We start from the raw sequence: 6,637 nt of genomic DNA on the forward strand, positions 1-6,637 counted from the left end.
GGCTGCAGTACTTGATGGAAACGACATTATTTGGGTGACCCTTGAGGGAAGCAATTTCCTGACCCGTCACCAAGTTCCACATCTTACAGCTCCGGTCTGTAGGAAGAAGAACGTGCCTGAGAGAGTTGGGCTGGGGAGTTCCTCCGTGGCGTGGAGGCACCGACTCCTTCCCAAGCGCTGCCTCCCACCACCCACAGCTCCACTCCAGGGCAATGGAGCCAGCCTGCTCCAGCACCTGGACATCAGAAGGCAGGGACAGGGGAGCAGCCCAGAAGGAGCCATCCCTGCCATGCACCCCAATTCCCCATGCCAGCCTGGGGAGATCTATGAGAATAGCGCATAAAATGCCAGCAGCCCCCACACCTGTTCTGTCCAACATATACCTTTTTAGGCAGTGAAAAGCAGTTCATCGGTGGCATCCAGGCAGAGCACAGGCTTGGTGTGTCCTTCTGCCACACAGACGCAGTGCAGTGGGGCTGTCCGAGCATTCTTGGTAGCACCCACTGGATTAATGATGCCCCCTGCATGGGAAAGAAAGAAGGTGGGGTAGGTATGTGGAAAGGCACAGCACTGTAAGGTCCTACAGGCATGGGAAAGCACGAGCTGCCTCACCCCCAAGCATCTTCCACTTCCTGGTAGGGCAATGGGCCCCTCCATCTGAACTCAGGCATATCTGAGCAATCATCTTCATGGAAATTTTGGCATCTCCCCACTGGCAGCCCCTGCCTAACGGCTCTGCCCAGGTGACACAGACTGTGAGACGTGATGCTCACGGCCTCTGCTCTGAGCCAGGAAACTCAGCTCATTGGACCTCAGCTCAGTTGAGGACAAACTGCACTTTCTCCATCCTGAAGCTCTGCCAGGAACGTTTCATTAGACCTATTTCATGGCAGTTCCTTCAAACTGCCAGCCAGCCTGTGGTTGGCAACATTTGGAAACGGAGCTGTACTCCTTTTAAAACCAACAGGATGACAGAGGGCAGCACTGGCATTTGCACCCAGCACCCTGTGCCCGATGCTGGCTCAGAGGATCCATCCTCACCAAACGTTCTTCCAAGGGACGCCCTGCAGGCACCTCATCCCTCCGGCCACAGCATCTGCCAATCACTTCCACATCAGAGTGTTCAGAACACTGAGGTCCAGCAGCCCCACTGCTGCAGTCCTGAGCTATGTGGACACCAGCAGCTCTTTCCTGCTGGCATTCCAAGCGCCGCCTGGGGCTCTGAGCTGTGCTAAATCTTTTCCTATGAGTAGGCAAAACAAGGCAGGAGGCTGGAGAAGGGCAGGCCCAGGGCTGCATGAGGTCTGCATTAGTCAGGAGGGTGAAGGTAAGCTCATTAATTCGGGTTTCGAAGTCACACGCGTGCGACCTCCTTCTCAATTAGCAGCTGTGCTCACACATTCAGCAGCTCTCCTCTGACCCCTAGTGTTGCTACTGGTCTCGAAGTGACACCGAGACCAAAGGGAAATCCCAGCTCCCCAGGGTGAGATGCGATCAGAGCAAACAGCTCAAGGTGACAAAGCACACACGCGCCTGGAGCCATGTATCCAGTGGTTGCTGAGAGCAGAGAACCCATCAGCACCAGAGGTGCTCCTAAAGGGCAATGAGAAGGTTGTCCTTGCACTGGGACAAACTCAGGAGCACATTCAGCCCGAGGCTGAGCTCTGCACAGCAGTGACTTGGCTTCTGGGGCAGAGAGCTCTGCTCACACAGGACCCAGCACTGGAGACATATGCGGTACCCCATGCCACTGCCAGAAACACCATATTAGGCCTAGAGACACAAATCCTGTGGCAACATGGCACCCCAGAGTGGATCGAATCAGACAATGGGACTCATTTCAAAAATTCACTGATGAGCACTTGGGCCAAAGAACATGGCATCGAGTGGATCTATCACATCCCCTATCATGCACGAGCCGCTGGTAAGATCGAGCGCCACAATGGTTTGCTGAAAACCACGCTGAAAGCGATGGGTGGTGGAACATTTAAGAACTGGGAGAAACATCTAGCAGAAGCCACCTGGCTGGTAAACACCAACCGAGACGGCGCTACACAGTCCAACTCCCTGCGTACCGTGGAGGGAGACAAGGTTCCTGTGGTGCATGTAAAGAATATGCTGGGAAAAGCGGTTTGGGTCCTCCCAGCCTCTGGAAAGGGGAGGCCCCTCCGTGGAACTGTCTTTGCACAGGGACCTGGGTGCACCTGGTGGGTGTTGCAGAAGGATGGGGATGTTCAGTGTGTGCCACAGGGAAATTTGATGCTGGGGGAGTGCAGCCAGTGATTCCATGTGTGTGTATATATATATATATATGTATGTACATATGTAAAGCATGTTAACTACTGTTCTGTTTATATGTTGATAAAAGTTAGGCATGATGTGATGATGTGTAATAAGGGGTGGAATGTTATGGTTTTGCAATTTGGTTGGTGTTGGTATTCCACATCAGAACAACATGCCTCATAATGGGAGTAAAGGGGACAAGGGGTTGCTGGCCTGGCTCACTGCAAGGAGACAACGTGGTCAGAGCTTCCTGCCTTCCACAGCTCCATCGGTGAGATTGGGGACTTGGTATTCTCTTTGTTGAAACTCTCTTGTTGTTGTTTAGCATTATTGGGTTATTAAACTGCCGTTCGTTCTCAGATCACCTTTTTTCTCCCTCATTTTTTGTTAGACCTAATCGCAGTCTCCCTTCCCCTCTTCCGAAACGCACGTGGCCGGGCCGGGCCACTACCATGCCGTGAGAGAAAAAGGGGGGGGAGCTTTTGTTCCTGCTGACCCGGGTTTGTGCCCACTGTCCCGGAGTGAGCTCTAGAGAGAACTCCGTGACAAGCGATCATACGAGTGGGAATGGCTTTAAACTCCAAGAGTGGAAATGGAGGTAGATGGGTGGAGGAAATTCCTCCCCCAGAGGCAGTGAGGCCCTGGCCCAGGCTGCCCAGAGGCTGTGGGTGCCCTATGGCCCGTCTCAGGCAGGTTTTGCACGTGATGCAAAAGCTCCAGTGCTTCTGCAGGAGGTTTCCCAGACAGCAGGCACCATCCTGCTCTGACCAGCAGGCAGTCATTTGCTTTGCAATTAGAACTAAGCAAGAACTATGAGCACATTTTCTCCCTCCTCCATTTCATTTTGCTTTGTGGGCTGGACTGAGAATCCAAAAGCGAAAATCTTACCTTCATCAGCACAGTCATTCCACATAAACATTCCTGTAGTACAGATGGGCTCTATTGTAGGTAATGATAACCTCCTTACTGAACAAAGATGGCTGTAAGCCCACTGTGTATTAAGGATGCCAACTCCTGGACCTACCACTGCGCCTGTACTGAAAAGGAGGCAACGGACTGCCTGTGTCACACCTGTTGCTCGCATTTGCTGGTGATAAGGACTCTTGTATTTGCTGTATCCAACCTCCAGAGCTTCTGCAAAGGATACCAGGGCAGAAACAGGCATCTAAGAAAAGCAGCACTGAATTAAAAACACAAGACAATAACCTGTAACTGCTAGCTGGACCATTTTAGAAGAGGCCTCAGAGAGCACTTTGTACCTCACAAGTAAAGATCATCTTAAAACATCTTAAAGCAATACTTGAGAGAGTGTGAATCACATTCACTTTCTCACACTGACTTTCACCTCCCTGTCTGTACGTGGTGAAATGCTGCCTGGGAAACACATGCAGTACCAAAAGTAACAGAGAGCATGGGATAGATTAAGTAGTTCCACTTCAGACAAAAGGGTCTGTTCCCCCCCGATGGGCAAATGAAAGAGCCTTTATTTGAGAAACGGGCTCTATAGGAAAAGATATCAGAAGGAATGAACCCTGGGTGTAGTGCAAGAAAAGAGAAATTCATTTTGTCAACAGCAAAACTGCGGAAACATGGGTACCATGAACAGGCCAGGAAGCCTCTCAGGGAAGGAGGTTTCTAGTGGGACGTGGAGTTAAAGGGAAAAGAGGGGGTCACGCACTGTGGCATGGTCATGGTCAAGGACATGGACTGGGTAGCCTTCAACTCTTTTCCCTTCTCTGTCCAGAGAAGGAAAAAGCAAAGCAAACCCCAAGCAAACTCCATGCACTTGATAAGGGAAGTGCTTCACCAAGGCAGCTACAACAGCATCTTCTTACTTCTAGCCCAGGATGTGCTTCTGGAGCTGGCACACTGCCTCTGCTCTGATGTGGGCTCTGGGCCTTTGCCACACTGCGCTCCACCTTCGCGTGTTTTTTGGCAGGCCACAGCTCTGCTTTTTGCTCCTCTTCCTCCACTCCCTTGCGCTTTCTTGCAGCCACCGTCCTGCAGAAGGAGTGGTTGTCAACTGCAGGGGAAGGTCGTCCCCCTGTCCTGGGACCTGCTGTTCCAGGAAGCCCTCCAGCCTGGAGAGCAGCTTTCACATAGATCTTGCCATTTGGCTCAGCACCTCTCCCTGTTAGAACCAAGAAAGGGGAAGCTGCAAGATTTAATGAGTCCAGCACTACCTTCAGTCTGCAAACTGGCACAGAATCACAGAATTAGAGGTGTTAGAAGGAACATCCAGAGATCATCGAGACCAACCCCCCTCATCAAGACCAAAGGCCCAACTGGGCCACGATACGGAGAAATCTCATCTCCAGTGTTGACTGCAATGGATCTTAGGCTCTTGGGTGAACTGTGGGCTTGATTTTCCAATCCTGGACAGGAAAGGTCACTGTCAACCCCTCCAACTGCAAGACCTCAAGCAACATGCAATGACAGCAGTCGCAAGAAAGGACAGACAGCAAGCCTGACTAGAAAGACAGGACCCAGAACCCAGATGCCTGCTGTGTGTCTGTAGCTCTCTTCATAGCTGGGCCACACTCCACACCAGTGTCCTGCCTTCCTGCAAGGCCATGCTTCACTGCAAGCCTGTTTGCTTCAGCTTCTAGCAGAAAGGAAACAAGAAAGACGTGAAGAGCATCTCTTGGGAGGAAGATCTGAGCACAGCCAAACACAAACTTCTGCTCCTCAAGCGTACTTTCTTCCATTCATTCCCATGGTGGGAATCCAGACTCCCTGCAAGTGAAAGAAAAATGAGGCGTGGAAGGGTTATGGGCTGGCTGGAGGAAGAGCTGGAGTTGATCCAGCGTAGGGACAGAGCTTAGGAGCCCTCTCCCAATGTTCAGAGACACAAGCCAGGGCACAGGAAAGGGCACAGGGCACAGGACTCGGAGAGTTTGGGGACTGAGACTTAGGAGAGAGTGAAGAAAGCTGAGGCAAGGGAAGCACTGCTCAGCTGGGGAAGAAGGCCGAGATGGAAAGCAGAAAGCAACGATGAGGGCTTGAGCAAGAAGCCACAAAGGACAGCAGAACCACCTGCAACGCTTCCTCGGAGGTGGCACCAAAGTCAACGGTCAGTATGGTCCGGATTGCAGGCACGGCCGTGTTTCCCTTTTGTGGACAATGGAGAGGAAGGAAGGAAGCTGGAAGGGAAGGGCTTGTGCTGCATTAGAAGAGGGCTTCGCCTGTGCAGGACTTGATGTATGGCAAGAGCTGGAGACGCTGCATTCCTTCAGGGTGCTTCAGCTTGATCCCTGTTTCAACGTATTGATTATTAGCTGACCTTATAGCATGTCTTTAGTCATTGTTAGTATCTTACCTACTTAATTTTGTGTTGAAATGTATTTTAGTTGCATTTTGCATCTCTTCATTTCAAATAAAAGCCAACCAAACTTTTTAAAACTGGTGCTGTCTCTTTCAGTAGCTGCGCAAAATGTGCCTGGCTTGGGCTGGCCATCGTAGGGCGATGAAGCGGTCGGCTTCAGGTCCCTCCATGGAAATGCAGCTGCTTTTCCCCCGTTTCCCTGTTGGTGTTCTGCACCTGTGGCCTTTCAGCCCAACTGGAACTGCTAGCAACAGACTGTGAGCATCCCCTTGCTCTGCGAGGGCTGAGAGGAAAGCAAGGGAGAGGAAGCAGGGCGGGAGGAAGAAGGGTGTCCCTGCACTCAGCCTCTTGAGCTTGTCTGTCTTCCTGGCTGGCTCTTTCAGCCTTCTGATGCACCGTGTGTTGCTGTTTGCCCCGGGAAGCCCAGCTGCACGCGTGGAGGAGGACAGGGCAGCTGGAGGGCTGCAGGTGAACGCGCCTTGGGCACAGAGCTGAGCCGGGAGCCGGGAGGGCCCTGAGCCGCGCGGCGCTGCTTCAGCTCCAATGGCTTCAAGCACGCGATGGGCAGCGCTGCGTGTTTAGTGCCAGGGTGCTGCGAGGGCACGTTGCTGAGCCAGAGCCCAAAGAGGAGAGGCTGGATGCCAGGAGTGTCTGGTGGCCATTTTCAATTGGCGCCTTGGCGTCTTCCTTCTTCCACCAGCCTGCACAGTGGACTCGGTACAATGAGCTACAAGGCACTGCCTCCTGCTGCCTGCATGGCAGCAAGCAGCACTGCCGGAGGTGAAAGAGAGGATTGTTGGGCTGTGTGCAGCAAAGGACCTGGATGTGAAGGAGGGAAACCAAAGATTGATGAGTGGTCATTGCATCTCAGCTGTGGGTCTGGGCTCAGCCCGTGCAGCAGCACCTCGGGGCTGGGGCCGAGCCCGGTGCCCGGGGCTGTGCTGCCTGCAGGAGGCTGCGGGGCTGTGGGGCTGGGGCAGCCGCTGTGGGACAACAAGAGCTAGTTGTAGGTTACTGTTCATATTTTAG

Source organism: Coturnix japonica, unplaced genomic scaffold (genome assembly GCF_054131305.1).
Source record: "Coturnix japonica strain WE unplaced genomic scaffold, WE-NBRP24 Scf042, whole genome shotgun sequence".
Classification (NCBI taxonomy): Eukaryota; Metazoa; Chordata; class Aves; order Galliformes; family Phasianidae; genus Coturnix; species Coturnix japonica.